Source organism: Schistocerca cancellata, chromosome 4, assembly GCF_023864275.1.
Source record: "Schistocerca cancellata isolate TAMUIC-IGC-003103 chromosome 4, iqSchCanc2.1, whole genome shotgun sequence".
Classification (NCBI taxonomy): Eukaryota; Metazoa; Arthropoda; class Insecta; order Orthoptera; family Acrididae; genus Schistocerca; species Schistocerca cancellata.
This window is the reverse complement of record NC_064629.1, coordinates 424,551,035-424,572,367: the sequence shown is the minus strand read 5'-3', so window position 1 is coordinate 424,572,367 and position 21,333 is coordinate 424,551,035. Positions and strand designations below refer to the sequence as shown.

The 21,333-nt window shown below is 44.7% G+C and overlaps 1 non-coding gene across 1 annotated transcript; it reads left to right on the top strand.

Moving 5' to 3' along the window:
* Positions 1 to 331: 331 nt before the first annotated feature.
* Trnar-gcg (transfer RNA arginine (anticodon GCG)) lies at positions 332 to 406 on the top strand. Its single transcript has one exon. It is a non-coding gene; the product is annotated as a tRNA-Arg (tRNA).
* The last annotated feature ends 20,927 nt before the right edge of the window (positions 407 to 21,333 follow it).

The following is a 21,333-nucleotide window of genomic DNA, read 5'->3' as shown; positions in this document are numbered from 1 at the left end:
TTCACCATTTGTAAACGGTTCTCGCTAAAATTATTTCATTGCATTTCTATTGTCAGTCCCGCCTTCGATTCACTGCATTTCAGTGAATCTACCTCAGCTGGAAAACATACTGGTTTTGTAAATGTTTCAAATGATTTGTATGAAAGACAGCAGTTGAACAAGGGAACTGGACAACAAGATAACTGAAATTCCTGGCAAATTAAAACTGTGTGCCGGACCGAGACTCGAACTCGGGACCTTTGCCTTTCGCGGGCAAGAGCTTCTGTAAAGGTTGGAAGCTAGGAGACGAGGTACTGGCAGAAGTACAGCTGTGAGGACGAGGCGTGAGTCGTGCTTGGGTAGCTCAGTTGGTAGAGCATTTGCCCGCGAAAAGCAAAGGTCCCGAGTTCGAGTCTCGGTCCGGCACACACTTTTAATCTGCCAGAAAGTTTCATACCAGCGCACACACCGCTGCAGAGTGAAAATCTCATTCTGGGAACAAGATAATTGGGTGTGGTCTTACGTGAAGCAGCAATTTTCTGCACACTTTGTAAGTTAATCCGAAGTATATGACAAATTCCAGAAAAGGAATTCAGTGACAACGAACACATTAACGGCAAAGTGACTCAGCCTGAGACCTTTTAATGGACAGCATTATTGGGTTTCAAAGTACAAAATTTATATATTTGAGCAGATCACAATGGACAACAGGTTCTTACTGGGAGTGTTCAATAAGTAATACAACACTTTTTTTCTCGGCCAGTAGGTGGTGGCGCTACACGTAGGCTTCGGAATGGCGTCTGTAACGTAGCTGCGTTCCAAGCAGTGAGCTGCCACAGAGTTTCTTTTGGCAGGAAACCAGAGTATCGTAGATATTCATAGGCGCTTGCAGAATGTCTGTGGAGACCCGGCAGTAAACAAAAGCATGGGAGTTCAAAATGGTTCAAATGGCTCTGAGCACTATGGGACTTAACATCTGAGGTCATCAGTCTCCTAGAACTTAGAACTACTTAAACCTAACTAACCTAAGGACATCACACACATCCATGCCCGAGGCAGGATTCGAACCTGCGACCGTAGCGGTCGCGCGGTTCCAGAGTGAAGCGCCTAGAACCGCTCAGCCACAACGGCCGGCGCACGGGAGTCATTTGAGGAGTCATCTGTCATCATCGCAACAAGGTGCCGCGAACCTGTCCGATTTCCCACTTGCAGCTGTGACAGCTGCAGTGTTGCAACGTACTGACGCTCTCAGTCGAGACGATCGACGAATTACAAAAAATGGTTCAAATGGCTCTGGGCACTATGCGGCTTAACTTCTGAGGTCATCAGTCGCCTAGAACTTAGAACTAATTAAACCTAACTAACCTAAGGACATCACAAACATCCATGCCCGAGGCAGGATTCGAACCTGCGACTGTAGCGGTCGCTCGGTTCCAGACTGCAGCGCCTAGAACCGCACGGCCACTCCGGCCGGCTGACGAATTACAATCAAACACCTCGCTGCTCGACTGGACGTCCTGTTGGTAGTGTTGACACACTCATCCACTAGGGGTACTCAAAGGTGTATGCCCGATGGATTCCTCGCTACCTAACAAAAGGCTATAAAGAGCAACTAAGGACCATCTGTGCGGAATTGCATGCTCGTTTCGACGCTGATCGTGACAATTTTTTGTCGAATATCGTCACAGGCGATGAAGAATGGGTTCATTACTTGGAACCGGAAGCAAAACGGCAACCCATGGAGTGGCGCCATACCACCTTTCCTCCGAGGAAAACGTTCAAAGCCGCACCCACAGCCGGTAAAGGCATGGCGACAGTCTTCTGGAACTCTGACGGGGTTATTCTGCTTGATATCCTCCCACCTGGTGCAACAGTCAACTCTGAAGTGTATTGCACTTCCCTCAGGAAATTAAAGAAACTTCTTCAGCGTGCTCGTCGCCACAAAAATGCAGACGATCTTCTCCTTCTCCCAAGACAACGGAAGACCTCGCACAAGCCTGCGTACCCGAGAGGAGCTCACGAAAATACAATGGACTGTTGTTCCTCGCCCACTCTACACTCTACAGCCCAGATCTCACACCTTCCGACTTCTATTTGTTTGGCCCAATGAAGGATCCGCTCCGCGGGAAGCAGTATGTGGATAATGGAGAGGTTACTGATGCAACAAGACGTCGGCTCCGACGTCTACTAATGGAGTGGGAGTGGTACCATGCAGGCGCGCAGGCCATCCCAGTAAGGTGGTTCAAAAATGGCTCTGAGCACTATGGGACTTAACATCTTAGGTCATCAGTCCCCTAGAACTTAGAACTACTTAAACCTAGCTAACCTAAGGACATCGCACACATCCATGCCCGAGGCAGGATTCGAACCTGCGACCGTAGCAATCCCGCGGTTCCGGACTGCAGCGCCTAGAACCGCACGGCCACCGCGGCCGGCAGTAAGGTGGCGTAAGGTGGCGTAAGGCCGTCCCACTGAACAGAGATTAACGTTGAAAAGCAGGATTTTGAAGCCAAAAGAGTGGGGAGTAATATGGTGTATTGGAAATCTGAATAAAACCAACCTGCTTTCAAAAAAAAGTGTTGCATTAATTATTGAACGCCTCTAGCATTTAAACACATAATGTTTTATCATTTTTTTCTTTTGCATTGTGCCTGTTTTTAAAATACCTCGTCACCTGTATAATTGATGATGGTGGAGACGAAGTGGTCGGATTGAGAATTAGGTCCGGCTATATCAGAAAAAAACATTGGTGTCTGCAGCTTCTGTCACCATACGTGGTAATATATCAGTCCTTGCACGGCAGCGCACGTCACCAGTATGTACCAAAATGATGCACGCGATAGTGTGATTTTTCAGGGTGTCGTATCTCTCTGTCGGGCAGAGAGAGAAAGGGTCAAGTGTTTTGGAGAGCCCGTGGCCTGGCGACCATTTAAATATCTGTCGCAAGAATAGACATACTGGTGCTATCCTATAGCACAGGTTCAAAACTGAAACTTTACACACTTCCTCCAGCTTAGACAAATTGAGAATATCGGTTGGTTCTTTTGTATTAGCTGTGGTCTAGAGTGGATCTTAGGCAGCTTATAAAAGAACCATTTGTTCATGGGTAGTTCCTGTCCGCCCCTGGTAGCTGAGTGGTCAGCGCGACGGAATGTCATGCCTAACAAATGGTTCATATGGTTCTAAGCACTATGGGACATAACATCTGAGGTTATCAGTCCCCTAGACTTGTTGTTGTTGTTGTTGTGGTCTTCAGTCCTGAGACTGGTTTGATGCAGCTCTCCATGCTACTCTATCCTGTGCAAGCTTCTTGATCTCCCAGTACCTACTGCAACCTACATCCTTCTGAATCTGTACGTGTATTCATCTCTTGGTCTCCCTCTACGATTTTTACCACCCACGCTTCCCTCCAATACTAAATTGGTGATCCCTTGATGCCTCAGAATATGTCCTACCAACCGATCCCTTCTTCTAGTCAAGTTGTGCCACAAACTTCTCTTCTCCTCAGTCCTATTCAATACCTCCTCATTAGTTATATGATCTACCCATCTAATCTTCAGCATTCTTCTGTAGCACCACATTTCAAAAGCTTCCACCTGGATAAACTGAAAGAACCAGAGGTTGTACAGAGTTTCAGGGAGAGCATAAGGGAACAATTGAAAGGAATGGGGGAAAGAAATAAAGTAGAAGAAGAATGGGTAGCTCTGAGGGATGAAGTAGTAAAGGCAGCAGAGGATCGAGTAGGTAAAAAGAAGAGGGTTAGTAGAAATCCTTGGGTAACAGAAGAAATATTGAATTTAATTGATGAAAGGAGAAAATATAAAAATGCAGTAAATGAAGCAGGCAGAAAGGAATACAAACGTCTCAAAAATGAGATCGACAGGAAGTGCAAAATGGCTAAGCAGACATGGCTAGAGGACAAATGTAAGGATGTAGAGGCTTATCTCACTAGGGGTAAGATAGATACTGCCTACAGGAAAATTAAAGAGACCTTTGGAGATAAGAGAACCACATGTATGAACATTAAGAGTTCAGATGGAAAGCCAGTTCTAAGCAAAGAAGGGAAAGCAGAAAGGTGGAAGGAGTATATAGAGGGTCTATACAAGAGCGATGCACTGGAGGACAATATTATGGAAATGGAAGAGGATGTAGATGAAGATGAAATGGGAGATACGATACTGCGTGAAGAGTTTGACAGAGCACTGAAAGACCTGAGTCGAAACAAGGCCCCCGGAGTAGACAACATTCCATTGGAACTACTGACGGCCTTGGGAGAGCCAGTCCTGACAAAACTCTACCACCTGGTGAGCAAGATGTATGAAACAGGCGAAATACCCTCAGACTTCAAGAAGAATATAATAATTCCAATCCCAAAGAAAGCAGGTGTTGACAGATGTGAAAATTACCGAACAATCAGTTTAATAAGCCACAGCTGCAAAGTACTAACACGAATTCTTTACAGACGAATGGAAAAACTAGTAGAAGCCGACCTCGGGGAAGATCAGTTTGGATTCCGTAGAAATACTGGAACACGTGAGGCAATACTGACCTTACGACTTATCTTAGAAGAAAGATTAAGGAAAGGCAAACCTACGTTTCTAGCATTTGTAGACTTAGAGAAAGCTTTTGATAATGTTGACTGGAATACTCTCTTTCAAATTCTGAAGGTGGCAGGGATAAAATACAGGGAGCGAAAGGCTATTTACAACTTGTACAGAAACCAGATGGCAGTTATAAGAGTTGAGGGACATGAAAGGGAAGCAGTGGTTGGGAAGGGAGTAAGACAGGGTTGTAGCCTCTCCCCGATGTTATTCAATCTCTATATTGAGCAAGCGGTAAAGGAAACAAAAGAAAAATTTGGAGTAGGTATTAAAATCCATGGAGAAGAAATAAAAACTTTGAGGTTCGCCGATGACATTGTAATTCTGTCAGAGACAGCAAAGGACTTGGAAGAGCAGTTGAACGGAATGGATGGTGTCTTGAAGGGAGGATATAAGATGAACATCAACAAAAGCAAAACGAGGATAATGGAATGTAGTCGAATTAAGTCGGGTGATGCTGAGGGTATTAGATTAGGAAATGAGACACTTAAAGTAGTAAAGGAGTTTTGCTATTTGGGGAGCAAAATAACTGATGATGGACGAAGTAGAGAGGATATAAAATGTAGACTGGCAATGGCAAGGAAAGCGTTTCTGAAGAAGAGAAATTTGTTAACATCGAGTATAGATTTAAGTGTCAGGAAGTCATTTCTGAAAGTATTTGTATGGAGTGTAGCCATGTATGGAAGTGAAACGTGGACGGTAAATAGTTTGGACAAGAAGAGAATAGAAGCTTTTGAAATGTGGTGCTACAGAAGAATGCTGAAGATTAGATGGGTAGATCACATAACTAATGGTGAAGTATTGAATAGGATTGGGGAGAAGAGAAGTTTGTGGCACAACTTGACCAGAAGAAGGGATCGGTTGGTAGGACATGTTCTGAGGCATCAAGGGATCACCAATTTAGTATTGGAGGGCAGTGTGGAGGGTAAAAATCATAGGGGGAGACCAAGAGATGAATACACTAAGCAGATTCAGAAGGATGTAGGTTGCAGTAGGTACTGGGAGATGAAGAAGCTTGCACAGGATAGAGTAGCATGGAGAGCTGCATCAAACCAGTCTCAGGACTGAAGACCACAACAACAACAACAACTATTCTCTTCTTCTCCAAACTAGTTATCGTCCATGTTTCACTTCCATACATGGTTACGCACCATACAAATACTTTCAGAAACGACTTCCTGACACTTAAATCAATACTCAATGTTAACAGATTTCTCTTCTTCAGAAACGCTTTCCTTGCCATTGCCAGTCTACATTTTATATCCTCTCTACTTCGACTACCATCAGTTATTTTGCTCCCCAAATATAAAAACTCCTTTACTACTTTAAGTGTCTCATTTCCTAATCTAATTCCCTCAGCATTACTCGACTTAATTCGACTACATTCCGTTATCCTCGTTTTGCTTTTGTTGATGTTCATCTTATACCCTCCTTTCATGACACTGTCCATTCCGTTCAACTGCTCTTCCAAGTCCTTTGCTGTCTCTGACAGAATTACAATGTCATCGGCGAACCTCAAAGTTTTTGTTTATTCCCCGTCGATTTTAATACCTACTCCAAATTTTTCTTTTGTTTCCTTCACTGCTTGCTCAATATACAGATTTAATAACATCGGGGATAGGCTACAACCCTGTCTCACTCCCTTCCCAACCACTGCTTCCCTTTCGTGCCCCTCGACTCATATAACTGCCCTCTGGTTTCTGTACAAATTGTAAATAGCCTTTCGCTCCCTGTATTTTACCACTGCCACCTTCAGAATTTGAAAGAGAGTATTCCAGTCAACATTGTCAAAAGCTTTCTCTAAGTCTACAAATGCTAGAAACGTAGGTTTGCCTTTCCTTAATCTAGCTTCTATGATAAGTCGTAGGGTTAGTATTGCCTCACGTGTTCCAATATCTCTACGGAATCCAAACTGATCTTCCCCGAGGTCAGCTTCTACCAGTTTTTAAATTCGTCTGTAAAGAATACGCGTTAATATTTTGCATCCGTGACTTATTAAACTGATAGTTCGGTAATTTTCACATCTGTCAGCACCTGCTTTCTTTGGGATCGGAATTATTATATTCTTCTTGAAGTCTGAGGGTATTTCGCCCGTCTCATACATCTTGCTCACCAGATGGTAGAGTTTTGTCAGGACTGGCTCTCCCAAGGCCGTCAGTAGTTCCAATGGAATATTGTCCTCAAGTACATTGCCCTTGTATAGGCCCTCTATATATTCCCGCCACCTTTCTGCTTTCACTTCTTTGCTTAGAACTGGGTTTCCATCTGAGCCCTTGATATTCATACAAGTGGTTCTCCTTTCTCCAAAGGTCTCTTTAATTTTCCTGTAGTCAGTATCTATCTTACCCCTAGTGAGATAACCCTCTACATCCTTACATTTGTCCTCTAGCCATCCCTGCTTAGGCATTTTGCACTTCCTGTCGATCTCGTTTTTGAGACGTTTGTATTCCTTTTTGCCTGCTTCATTTACTGCATTTTTATATTTTCTCCTTTCATCAATTAAATTCAGTATTTCTTCTGTTACCCAAGGATTTCTACTAGCCCTCGTCTTTTTACCTACTAGGTCCTCTGTTGCCTTCACTACTTCATCTCTCAAAGCTACCCATTTTTCTTCTACTGTATTTCTTTCCCCCATTCCTGTCAATTGTTCCCTTATGCTTTCCCTGAAACTCCGTACAACCTCTGGTTCTTTCAGTTTATCCAGGACCCATCTCCTTGAATTCCCACCTTTTTGCAGTTTCTTCAGTTTTAATCTACAGTTCATACCCAATAGATTGTGATCAGAGTTCACGTCTGCCCCTGGAAATGTCTTACAACTTAAAACCTGGTTCCTAAATCTCTGTCTTACCATTATGTAATCTGTCTGTATCTCCAGGCTTCTTCCATGTATACAACCTTCTTTTATGATTCTTGAACCAAGTGTTAGCTATGATTAAGTTGTGCTCTGCGCAAAATTCTATCAGGCGGCTTCCTCTTTCATTTCTTAGCCCCAATCCATATTCACCTACTACGTTTCCTTCTCTCCCTTTCCCTACTGCCGAATTCCAGTCACCCATGACCATTAAATTTTCGTCTCCCTTCACTATGTGAATAATTTCTTTTATTTCATCATACATTTCTTCAATTTCTTCGTCATGTGCAGAGCTAGTTGGCATATAAACTTGTACTACTGTAGTAGGCGTGGGCTTCGTGTCTATCTTGGCCACAATAATGCGTTCACTATGCTGTTTGTAGTAGCTTACCCGGAATCCTATCTTTTATTCATTATTAAACCTACTCCCTCATTACCCCTACTTCATTTTGTATTTATAACCCTGTATTCGCCTGACCAGAAGTCTTGTTCCTCCTGCCACCGAACTTGACTTATTCCCACTATATCTAACTTTAACCTATCCATTTCCTTTTTTAAATTTTCTAACCTATCTGCCCGTTTAAGGGATCTGGCATTCCACGCTCCGATCCGTAGAACGCCAGTTTTCTTTCTCCTGATAACGACGTCCTCTTGAGTAGTCCCCGCCCGGAGATCCGAATGGGGGACTATTTTACCTCCGGAATATTTTACTCAAGAGGACGCCATCATCATTTAATCATACAGTAAAGCTGCATGCCCTCGGCCGTAGTTTCCCCTTGCTGTCAGCCGTTCGCAGTACCAGCACAATAAGTCCGTTTTGGTTAGTGTTACAATGCCAGATCAGTCAATCATCCAGACTATTGCTCCTGCAACTACTGAAAAGGCTGCTGCCCCTCTTCAGGAACCACACGTTTGTCTAGCCTCTCAACAGATACCCCTCCGTTGTGGTTGCACCTATGGTACGGCTATCTGTATCGCTGAGGCACGCAAGCCTCCCCGCCAACGGCAAGGTCCATGGTTCTTGGCGGGGGGCTAGACTTAGATCTACTTAAACCTAACTAACCTAAAGACATCACACACATCCATGCCCAAGGCAGGATTCGAACCTGCGACCGTTGCAGCAGCGCTTTTCCGCACTGAAGCGCCTAGAACCGCTTGGACACAGCGACCGCATGCCTAATAGCCCGGGTTCGATTCCCGGCTGGGTCGGAGACTTTCTCCGTTCAGGGACTGGGTGTCGTGTTCTCGTTATCATCACCATATCAGACAGCATTGACACGCAAGTCGCCGAAGTGGCGTCAACTCGAAAGACTTGCACCAGGCAAACGGTCTACCCAACGGGAGGCCCTAGCCACACGGCATTTCCATTTCCATGGGTAGTTCCTAAAGAAATCCAGCAAAACCATGATTAATTTGTACAGAGAGTGCAATTTGGGTGGATGGTGACTTCTATAATATCTATTCATGGCAGATAGTCGTAAATTTTACCTTCTTATGACGATATTCTCGAGAATATTCGAAAGCTTTTCCGTGTCATTATCGGTTACAGAGATCTAGATGATCAAAGTTACCGTAACTATGTACGTAAAATATTTACGTAATATCCTGGCTCAGGGGTAAATATAACTTTAACTGACGTAGTGAATACATGGCAATGGTTCTAGGGTCATCGCAAGGGTTCTGATATCATCAAACTACGTCATATTTTCGAAAACTATGTTTTAGTCAGCATATTTTCATCACTAAATCTTTATGGCACTCTGTACAATGGGTACTTCTCTTATTTGCTGTTTACATGCGTCAAAGTATGTAATTGTGTCGAAGTATTAATAGTCAGTACTATAGAACTCGTTTTATACACTGAAGAGCCAAAGAAACTGGTACACCTGCCTAATATCATGTAGGGCCCCGTGAGCACGCAGAAGTGCCGCAGCACAACGTGCCATGGACTCGACTAATGTCTGAAGTAGTGCTGGAGGGAATTGACACCATGAATCCTACAGGGCTGTCCATAAATCCGTAAGAGTACGAGATCGAGGAGATATCTTCTGAACAGCAGATTGCAAGGCATCACAGATATGCTCAGTAATGTCCATGTCTGCAGAGTTTTGTGGACAGCGGAAGTGTTTAAACTCAGTAGAGTGTTCCTGGAGCGAGCCACTCTGTGGCAATTCTGGACGTGTGGGGTGTCCCATTGTCCTGCTGGAATTGCTCAAGTACGTCGGAATGCACAATAGACATGAATGGATGCAGGTGATCAGACAGGATGCTTATGTACATGTCACCTGTCAGATGCGAATCTAGAGGTATCAGGGGTCCCATATCACTCGAACTGCACACGCCCCACACCATTACAGAACCTCCACCATCTTGAACAGTCTCCTGCTGACATGCTGGGTCCATGGATTCATGAGGTTGTCTCCATACCCGTACACGTCCATTCCGCTGGATACAGTTTGAAACGAGACTCGTCCGATCAAGCAACGTGTCTTTCTGCTTTTAAAGAGGTACGTAATCGCCTTTTTTGTGCTCCCGCAGGAGCATTTTTACGCTAGTATAAATCTGGTATTATTTCCGTGTGTTATTCTTATCATTTCCGTTCTTAGTGAGGTTTCTGGAAGCTATAAGCTATTTGCTTCCCCTTCGTTTTTGACTTACATAGTCTTGTACGATAAAATCTACGTTGCTAGATAATGTGATTATTGTCTGGAAAACGATAAAATCGTATGGAACCAGATTCGAATCCATTCTCAGGTAAGGTATTTCGACTTTCTTATCTTCTGGAAGAGTACCTCTTTCTAAGTTACCTACGCCATAATGCTGCCGATTCGTGAACTATGTTGGTAACAACAGCGGATATAGCTTATTGATAATACTTCATTAAAGGATTCCAATGGTTGTGTTATAATATATCGTTTACCACGTTACTAGGAAAATATGAATTAATAGGTGTCCCCCAGGATCGATTGCTCTTGTCATTGCACGTTAATCACTTGTCTACAGTTCCGTCCTGCAGTGAATATCACTCAGTCTGTAGCGACACTGATTTAGACCTAAGTGCAAGTCTGATGAACTGGAGGATAGTCATCAGAAACATTAAAGTTGACATTTGTTTAACATTGTGAACGCAGGACATATGTCTGGAACCCAGTACATCAAAACTCAGACCTTTCTAGTCATACTAACTCAGTAATTTTACCCCTTTATTCCGCCATTAGCTCTAAATTGCACAGAAATAATAAATTTGTTCCTCGATAAATAACATGCGCGTGGTAGACGATCACTTAAAATAGACTAAACACTTCAGATGGCTCTGAGCACTATGGGACTTCTGAGGTCATCAGTGCACTAGAACTTAGAACTACTTAAACCTAACTGAACTAAGGACATCACACATATCCATGCCCGAGGCAGGATTCGAACCTGCGACCGTAGCGGTCGCGCGGTTCCAGACTGAAGCGCCTAGAACCGCTCGGTGGCTCTGGCCGGCTACTAAACATTTCGTTTCGGTTTTTAGTTACAGGTTCAGAAGTCTTCATTCTCATGTTCAAAAATAATATTGTATAATCACAGGCAAAAAGATTGCCCGGCCCGAATAATTTAAAAGTCCAAGAACAGAGCATTGCGTGCAAATGTTCACAACTTTAGCGGTCTGTGGAGCTTCAGCTTGGTGTTTACATCATCAATTAGAAGCAATATGATAATTAGGGTACAGTATATGTTGAGATTCATTACAGTTTAACTCATCGTATCATTTCTTTTGAAAATCATTATTCGAGCACGTAGAAAAGGTTGAAACACAAGAATTCCACGTCAGTTGAATTACTACAATGAGGACATCTGTTTCAGTTGGTGACTGGACTTAGCCGACACGGTAGCCCAGCGTGTTCGGTCAGAGGGTTAACTGTTAGCTCTTCTCTGTAATAAAGAGAAAAAAAAAAAGCTGCGTGAACAGGTCAATGATGAACTTGAACTGGTGTCATGGGACGACTGCCACGAGCAAATGCATCTAACAATAACGAACAAAATTAAGTTAAAAAGTGGTTAAAAAATTGGATAGGCTACCGGTTTACGAACATAGAAGACGGGAATCAATTGTATGTGTTTTTTTAAATTTAGACCTGTTGTAATATTTCTGGCTTAGTCAGCCATCATATTAGGCTCCAAGAAGCTGTTCCCAGAGCAGTGGAGATGCAAGAAGCATATAGATGACGAAATGTGGTGTGAGGTACCTGTAACAGATGTTGGCAGGATATGTTTGCCAGTATTCAGTACTAAAAGATTCACTCCGGTAGTCATGAAGCACAGACACGTGCCACAAATAAAGATACATTTTCGTAAACATTGTGTTTGATCATGTACTTTGCGGTATCAGAAGGTGTTGTATAAAGATCATGTAGTCTTCTCGTGTGGCTATATTAAAATACGCAAGTGGCATCCCAAAGAAGTGATACATTATTTCAGAACAGAACCTCGCTAAAAGTCCGTTTCAGCCTCAAGATACAGAACCTACGACCTGCGTCCTGTTCTCTGCGCTGGCGACACCAACTTGAAGACAGCAGGTTAGTGAGCTGTAACGGAACCTTCGTATTCCACACAGTGCAGTGGAAACAACTAGGCGCCTCACGTGTACTGCATGCACAGAACAAATGTGCTCAGTGACATGTCATCTGCAGAAATGCAGAGGAGGTAAAGGAGGATGATCGTTATTAACATCAACAATCAATTCATTCTTCCTTTCTTGCCGTACTGTGCAGGTAATATTTGAAATCTTAATTCGCTACAAATTGTGCAGTCATAGGATTTTATAGGTTCCACATTCTTTCAAAAGATTCCATTTAATAATAGTCTAATCTTTAAACAAACAGTAAAAATATTGAAAATCAATGTACTTAGTTTTAATTACTTCGGCCTCCACCTAGCCTCTCTAGAGTTTTCTGCTAAGAAAACGTATTAGCTGTCTGGCATACGTCGTTAATCCGCTTCAAAAGGCCTGATGTGAATGTTTGCGAGCGAATATCTGCTCTCTTTGAAAACGGTGTTAGTGCATCCAGACAGAACATCGTTATGGTGGTGATGCTTCCACAGCAAGGAGATGGATTAGACGATTTAGAGATAATGATGAGGTACCAAGATGTCCAGTACCTTGAAGACCACGAGTTTCTACACGGAGACAAGATGAACAATTGGTCATGGTGGCCCAGAATGCTTGTTTTTCAGTCATCCGGGAACTATGGAGAGCTTGAAATTTCCCGGGCTTGTCGAGAACTGCTCTCAGAGAATTAAAAGACCATGGAATCAGGTCCAGTCGTCCTCTTATCAAAGACCCGTTGTCTGTGGAACAAGCCGTGGACAGACTGGCAGTTTTGAGTTCCAGGGAAGATGTCGATTGGAGAAAAGTCATTTTCTCTGACGCCTGAACAGTTGAGTCAATGAGCAGAGGTCCTGTTCTAGTTTACCTCACAGATAGGCAACGATATGACGTGCGCTTCGTAGGCACACGCTCTAGAAGCGGACGCATAAGTGTGAAATGTTGGGGTTGGACATCTTATATGGGTGCAGGAGCTTTACAACGTATCCAAGGCAAGTTCCATTCAGAATACTACGAATATTTCCTTGAAAATGTAATCATCCCTGGAGCTCGACTTTGGTATTCAGAAGGACGTCTCACCAACATGATAATCATTCATCACTCACTAGCATTAGGATTCAGAACTGGTTTCAAAGGAAGGGGAATATTATTCACTACCTTCAGTGACTTCCAAAGTCACCTGATCTCAATCTCGTAGAGCACGTACGGACTCAGCTTAAGAAGACTGTGCGGGACAACTGGTCAGACGCTCTTCCTGGAACTCTGGATGCCCTATGAGATTTGGTTCATTCTCATGGGAGAGAATTGCCCTGGATGAGGACTTTTTCCTTAGATTTGTAAATTCTATGCCTCGAAGCAGCCAAGCTGTTCTTGATGCCAATGGTATGTGGAAAAAATACTGAAGCTATACGTGGCATACTCTTAATTTTATTTTATTTCATTTTTGTGTTAGAGGTCTACATAGTTAATAGCCCAACAATATTAATATGAAAATACAAAACTACTTGCTACTGTACTGTTTGTATTCTTATGGAAGGTCAGATGAGTATCACTCTGCAAGGAAGATTATTTGTAGTTTTATGGGAAGTCAGATGATTATCACCCTCCAAGGATGATTATTTTTATTGTTATGGGAGATCAGATAAATATTACCTTCCAAGGAAAATTATTTTTAGACATCAAATTCACAAAACATAGTTATTTACAGAAGAGAATACTGAAAAACGTAAAAAACAGAAATATAATTTAATAACAAAAAGTAAATAAGGCACGAAGCAAAAAAAAAAAGAAGTTGGGGTGAGATTTGATCCAGCACTTACTACAGCTACCATCAGAGTAAGCGGACACGCTAACAACAAGCTACGGAACTCTTCTTTTTAGCCCAACGGTCGAAAAGGCCTACCGTAGTTGAAGAACAAATAAACTGGAAACAATAGATACTGGGAGGCATATCCACTCGCTCGTATAAACTGCGCGTAAGGACTTAGAAAAATATGCCAGTCAGCTGATACGTTTCTCTTAGCTGAAAACTACAGACATACCTTGTGGCGGTCGAAGCGGTTACATATAAATACATCTATTTTCAATATTTTTACTATAACCATTTGACAGTTTGTTTTAATATTAGACTACTATAAAATGGAATCTTTTGAAAGAATATGGAACCTAGAAACGCCTACAACTGCACAATTTGTAGCGAATTAAGGTCTCAAATATTACTTGCACAGAGCTTAAAAAAAAAAATACTCCAGTTAGATACGGACGCTCGTCCATTACAATCGTAAACCGTCAGCCTATTAATTTTTTCAAAAAAAAAAAAAAAAAAGGTTCAAATGGCTCTGAGCACTATAGGATTTATCATCTGTGGTCATCAGTCCCCTAGAACTTAGAACTACTTAAACCTAACTAACCTAAGGACATCACACACATCCATGCCCGAGGCAGGATTCGAACCTGCGACCGTAGCGGTCACGCGGTTCCAGACTGAAGCGCCTAGAACCGCACGGTCACACCGGCCGGCTGAATTTTTTCTTCCTTTTTTTTCGTGGACCTATCTTCTTTCTACTGGGCACCACTACTTGAACTCTATCATAAAAAAAGAAATAAATTACTCCTCTTCAGGTGTTGCCCCAAACTGTTCCCAAAATTCTTATTTACTTATTTTTGTAATTACATGACCATAATTAGTAGACGTGTACAAATGAAAATACTATAAAACAAAGTGTTACAATAAAAATATGATTCAAAGTATAAAGCAAATCAGCTTTGTATATTGCTTTCTCTACTTCAGCGAAAAGAATCTTTCTTTAAGAAATGGTGCTACTAAAGTTTTCTTGTCCACTGCCACCAGCGTTTTCTATGTCCATCAATACCGTCTAAAATATCTACACAACAAACATGCTCCTTTGCTAATGTCTCAACGAATACTGCTTTTCTGGAATCAATTAATCGCTTGCCTTTGTCGCTGTTTGCAATTCAGATCATTCTGTCTTCGGTGAGAAGTGCCGTACGTTTAAATGAGCCTGGCGCTGCAGAGCTAGCGGTGGGGGGTGGGTGAGTGGGTGGGGTTTGACGAAAACGCTGCGTGCGGTACCTTGATGTGCGTGCAAGATCGGCGTGACCGTTTTGCGGGTACCGCCATTAATCAAGTTCCACTTTCTCCCCATTCGCCGAAGATGTAATCGATTGACATAACCTTGAACCATGTAAGAGCATTATATTTGGCGAGGAGAAAGTAACAGTCGTCCGGGCACAGAAGTGAGTGAGGCTCAATCACGTCAGGTGGAATGGATACGTAACAGGCTAAAATCTTCTGAGTCAGTCGCCACACGCCGGACGACGACGTGCATGTGGAGCGATGCTCATCAGTGTCCAGGAGCGACAGTCGGGGCAAAATGGGGAGTCCGTTAATCCGCTAGCGTGGACCCGGTGTCTCGTCGCATATTTTTTGTTGCTGACATTATAACACGTCGCACGCACTGTTGTTGGCAGAAACTCCTGGTGTATGGTTTTCCGCACTCGTGGCTAACAGATAGTTGGGTACTTGGTTTCTACCACGTTCCCCTAACTGCCCGCAGAAGGGTGGTGTGAAAATCTTTCACCTTCGGCGGGCGCGTTGTAAGGAGATCCGAGGCCACATAGCTGTATTCCAGAATGAATGAGAGAGCTGTGACGCGACGTGCGCCATCGACGCCGCGGGAAGTGAGAGACCGGCATCAGGACAACCAATAGACGACCCGTGAAGGAGGCGTGTTGACTGGTCCATCTTTTCCACAAATAGCTCATATAAAAGGCGGCTACCTGTGCTCGAACATTAACCAGTCCTCAGTCCTCCATTGCGTAGGGGAGGTAGTGTCATAACATACTTTAAATATGAGTCCTGTGGATAGGAAATATCCGAAGGCCGCCTGAAGTCTGCGACCTGTCGCCCCCTGTAGGGGCAGGACCTGTGCCACGTGATTGAATTTTGATGCCACGTAGAGGTTCAGGTATTCCACATATTGCAGCTGGTTCAAGTCCCGGAGCAGGTTCTGACGCACTGTCACGCGTACAGTCTGTAGTATCCGTCGATAGATTGCTGCGGACGTTCCGCGCACATCCTTCGTAAATGTGAGTTCAGTAACTGATGGTAGGGGGCCGATAGGTCCCCGCCAGAGACCGCGCCCAGTATCCAGCGCCGCCGACTTGTTTATGTTCAGAAAACTGCCTGCAGCCTGTCCATATCGCTCGACCCAGTTTAGTACGCTGTGGACTTCATCGGCGGAACGAACCAGTAGTAGCAGGTCATCAGCGTACGCCTTATAGCGGAAGGTGATGTCCCAGAGGGTGATGCCAGATAGAATGTGGTTGAGATCCCCGAGGAGTGGCTCGATCGCGATTACATAAAGGTAGGTAGAAAGGGGCAACAAAGTCGTAGAGATCTCTTGACGGGTATTGGACCAACCGTTCGTGTATTGAACTGGACCTGGGAGCTGGCTGCTGCCATAAAGTGCCGCATGATGTCGGTGAGCCTGGGAGGAAATTCCGTGTGGTTCATCGCCTGTAGTAGGAAGTTGTGGTGCACTCTGTCGGAGGCCTGACTTAAGTTGATGGACACGATGGACACTCGTAGTCGGCATGCCGAGGCGATCGCTATTAAGTCCCTGCAGTCGCCGGTGGCCATTTGTATGCTGGCATCTCCCCGCTGCGACGTCTGTTCAGGGCCAAGAATCATTGGCAAACTCTTCTTAATGTGAACTACCAAAAGCCTGGCAAAGATCTTGTAGTCGGCATTCAACATTGTAAGTGGCCGATAGTCAGTGACCGTTTACCTTCCTGCTGGCTTATTTACTGGTATGAGAAGTCCTTTGACGAAGGGAGGCGGTATAATGCAGTTCGGGGACATGAGTTCTCTGGACATTGTAACGCAGCGGAGCATCATGATATCACGGAACGTCCGGTGAAACTTGACTGGGAATACATCGGGCCCAGAAGACTTGTTGACAGCATCTTTGTACAAGGTGTCGTCCATCTCCTCTGACGAGACTTCCTCCGGTAATGCCGTCGCCGATGCCCTGTCAATAGTGCTTGTCACCTGTTGTAATGTTTCAGCAGTGGCCTCGTCGTCTACTGCTCTTTCCTGGTAAAGATAACGAAAACGATCCTCCATGGCTTTCACTGTGATTGCTTGGGTCGTACGGAAGCGATCTTCTTGCTTCGTAAGGCGTGTGATTAAGTGTCGGTGGTGTTGGCGGTTGTCCGCCATAATATCGTGCATGGTGGGGATCTAGTCTACTGATCGGTCGTGTCGTCAAGAGCGGTCTACGACACCGTCTAAGTAGAAATTTAATGGGGAAATTAATGAAAAATTACATCAATGAGTACATATCATGAAAGAGAATTCTTCAAGTTTTGTTTAATGTTAGTAGACTTCAACGTGGGATCCATTTGTTGCCCTGCACACGTCGAGACGATGTTCCACTTCTCGCCACGTATTCACCAACATTTCAGCTGTAACTGTCCCAACCGCCGCAACGATTCTTTCCCGTAAATGACTGATGTCTCTGATCTTTTCACTGTACACAATATTTTTTATGTGGCCCCAAAGGAAAAAGTCCGGTGGACTGTTATAACTGACTCTGATTTCACAAGCCAAATAAAACAATGCACTTTCTGTTGCTGAGTACACATTGTTGCTGAGTTGCTCTGCTCTGCACTGCACGCACGCCTAGACTGAACTGAGGGAACAGAGAAAGAAAACAGCACTGGTGCCGTTTTAAGGTCAAGCAGACTTGCCAACTGCAGGGGAGCCAAACTTGGAGAGTTGATGAATAAAACACCACAAACTAGAAGAGTGTATATCACTTTGTACAGATTCTAGGACACATTAAAATAGGGAGTTCTTTTTCAAACACACTGTATATGAGTTCTGATTCGGTGTTGTTCTCGTTGTCTGTCTAGTGATGGAGGTAGAGCGTCGAGGTCCCTGAGCGCCGCATAGTAAAATTCCAGGGTCTGCCGGTGTCACGCAGCCGTGTCCTTACCGAACTACGTGTCTTGCGGACTTCCGGATTAGCGCGTAGGAGCCATCACGCTAAAGTCGTCATTCGTCACGTCATTCACAGTTGGCGCACGTTGCGGTGACTTGCCGACAGCAGTCCGGGTCCTGTAGGTATGTTACATCCATTGTCCAAAGGCTTGTTGAGTGTGGAGAAGCATCGTGCAGATGTAGCCACTATGATCAGAGAAGGTCAGAGGCCATCGGTCGGCGGCCACCATTCCCTGTGTAAAACCTTCTGATACATACACTCCTGGAAATTGAAATAAGAACACCGTGAATTCATTGTCCCAGGAAGGGGAAACTTTATTGACACATTCCTGGGGTCAGATACATCACATGATCACACTGACAGAACCACAGGCACATAGACACAGGCAACAGAGCATGCACAATGTCGGCACTAGTACAGTGTATATCCACCTTTCGCAGCAATGCAGGCTGCTATTCTCCCATGGAGACGATCGTAGAGATGCTGGATGTAGTCCTGTGGAACGGCTTGCCATGCCATTTCCACCTGGCGCCTCAGTTGGACCAGCGTTCGTGCTGGACGTGCAGACCGCGTGAGACGACGCTTCATCCAGTCCCAAACATGCTCAATGGGGGACAGATCCGGAGATCTTGCTGGCCAGGGTAGTTGACTTACACCTTCTAGAGCACGTTGGGTGGCACGGGATACATGCGGACGTGCATTGTCCTGTTGGAACAGCAAGTTCCCTTGCCGGTCTAGGAATGGTAGAACGATGGGTTCGATGACGGTTTGGATGTACCGTGCACTATTCAGTGTCCCCTCGACGATCACCAGTGGTGTACGGCCAGTGTAGGAGATCGCTCCCCACACCATGATGCCGGGTGTTGGCCCTGTGTGCCTCGGTCGTATGCAGTCCTGATTGTGGCGCTCACCTGCACGGCGCCAAACACGCATACGACCATCATTGGCACCAAGGCAGAAGCGACTCTCATCGCTGAAGACGACACGTCTCCATTCGTCCCTCCATTCACGCCTGTCGCGACACCACTGGAGGCGGGCTGCACGATGTTGGGGCGTGAGCGGAAGACGGCCTAACGGTGTGCGGGACCGTAGTCCAGCTTCATGGAGACGGTTGCGAATGGTCCTCGCCGATACCCCAGGAGCAACAGTGTCCCTAATTTGCTGGGAAGTGGCGGTGCGGTCCCCTACGGCACTGCGTAGGATCCTACGGTCTTGGCGTGCATCCGTGCGTCGCTGCGGTCCGGTCCCAGGTCGACGGGCACGTGCACCTTCCGCCGACCACTGGCGACAACATCGATGTACTGTGGAGACCTCACGCCCCACGTGTTGAGCAATTCGGCGGTACGTCCACCCGGCCTCCCGCATGCCCACTATACGCCCTCGCTCAAAGTCCGTCAACTGCACATACGGTTCACGTCCACGCTGTCGCGGCATGCTACCAGTGTTAAAGACTGCGATGGAGCTCCGTATGCCACGGCAAACTGGCTGACACTGACGGCGGCGGTGCACAAATGCTGCGCAGCTAGCGCCATTCGACGGCCAACACCGCGGTTCCTGGTGTGTCCGCTGTGCCGTGCGTGTGATCATTGCTTGTACAGCCCTCTCGCAGTGTCCGGAACAAGTATGGTGGGTCTGACACACCGGTGTCAATGTGTTCTTTTTTCCATTTCCAGGAGTGTATGTGCGATCTAGTCGGCTCGTCAAATGATTGGTAAGATGCGTGTGCCCACAACTGTCGCCGTGTATCTTTTCCCACGTGTTGCAGAAATGAAGATCGTGAATCACCATACCCAGTTCCGGACAAGGCGTGTAGTGTAGGATTTGGTCCTTCGGATGCAGAATGCAATTAAAATCGCCAATGAAGACACTGCATTCGAATCGTCCTAGAAAAAGGGGGGCAATCTCGCGAAGCAGAACCTGGCCCGATCACGACGTTTGATGGTGCCCAACGGTGCATAAACACTAATGAACCGGGCCTCAAATGCAGTGACTGCTAATCCTCGTGCGGAGGGGAGATATGTGATATCGGTGGCTTCGATACCGTCACGAACTAAAATCGCCGCATCTGTGTCTGTGGGACAACCAGGCGTCACATACGTTGCGTAGCCATAAAAGTTCGCGAATGCAGTCGTTTGCACTTCTTGCAGCATTTTATTTATTTATTTATTTATTGCCAAATTATAGACCTGTTTCCTGATGTTTAAAACAGGTCGTACATCTTACAATTTTCGTTTTTCATCATTTTACAGTTTTCTTTCCTTTTGTTTTACCTACAACATTTACGAAGAATGATATATTACAAAATAACAATAATTTAAGGTTGTTGTTGTTGTGGTCTTCAGTCCTGAGACTGGTTTGATGCAGCTCTCCATGCTACTCTATCCTGTGCAAGCTTCTTCATCTCGCAGTATCTACAGCAACATACATCCTTCTGAATCTGCTTAGTGTATTCATCTCTTGGTCTCGCTCTACGATTTTTACCCTCCACACTGCCCTCCAATGCTAAATTGGTGATCCCTCGATGCCTCAAAACATGTCCTACCAACCGATCCCTTCTTCTAGTCAAGTTGTGCCACAAACTTCTCTTCTCCCCAATCCTATTCAGTACCTCCTCATTAGTTACGTGATCTACCCACCTTATCTTCAGCATTCTTCTGTAGCACCACATTTCGAAAGCTTCTATTCTCTTCTTGTCCAAACTACTTATCGTCCATGTTTCACTTCCATACATGGCTACACTCCATACAAATACTTTCAGAAACGACTTCCTGACACTTAAATCTATACTCGATGTTAACAAATTCCTCTTCTTGAGAAACGCTTTCCTTGCCATTGCCAGTCTACATTTTATATCCTCTCTACTTCGACCATCATCGGTTATTTTACTCCCTAAATAGCAAAACTCCTTTACTACTTTAAGTGTCTCATTTCCTAATCTAATTCCCTCAGCATCACCCGACTTAATTTGACTACATTCCATTATACTCGTTTTGCTTTTGTTGATGTTCATCTTATATCCTCCTTTCAAGACACTGTCCATTCCGTTCAACTGCTCTTCCAAGTCCTTTGCTGTCTCTGACAGAATTACAATGTCATCGGCGAACCTCAAAGTTTTTACTTCTTCTCCATAAATTTTAATACCTACTCCGAATTTTTCTTTTGTTTCCTTTACTGCTTGCTCAATATACAGATTGAATAACATCGGGGAGAGGCTACAACCCTGTCTTACTCCTTTCCCAACCACTGCTTCCCTTTCATGCCCCTCGACTCTTATAACTGCCA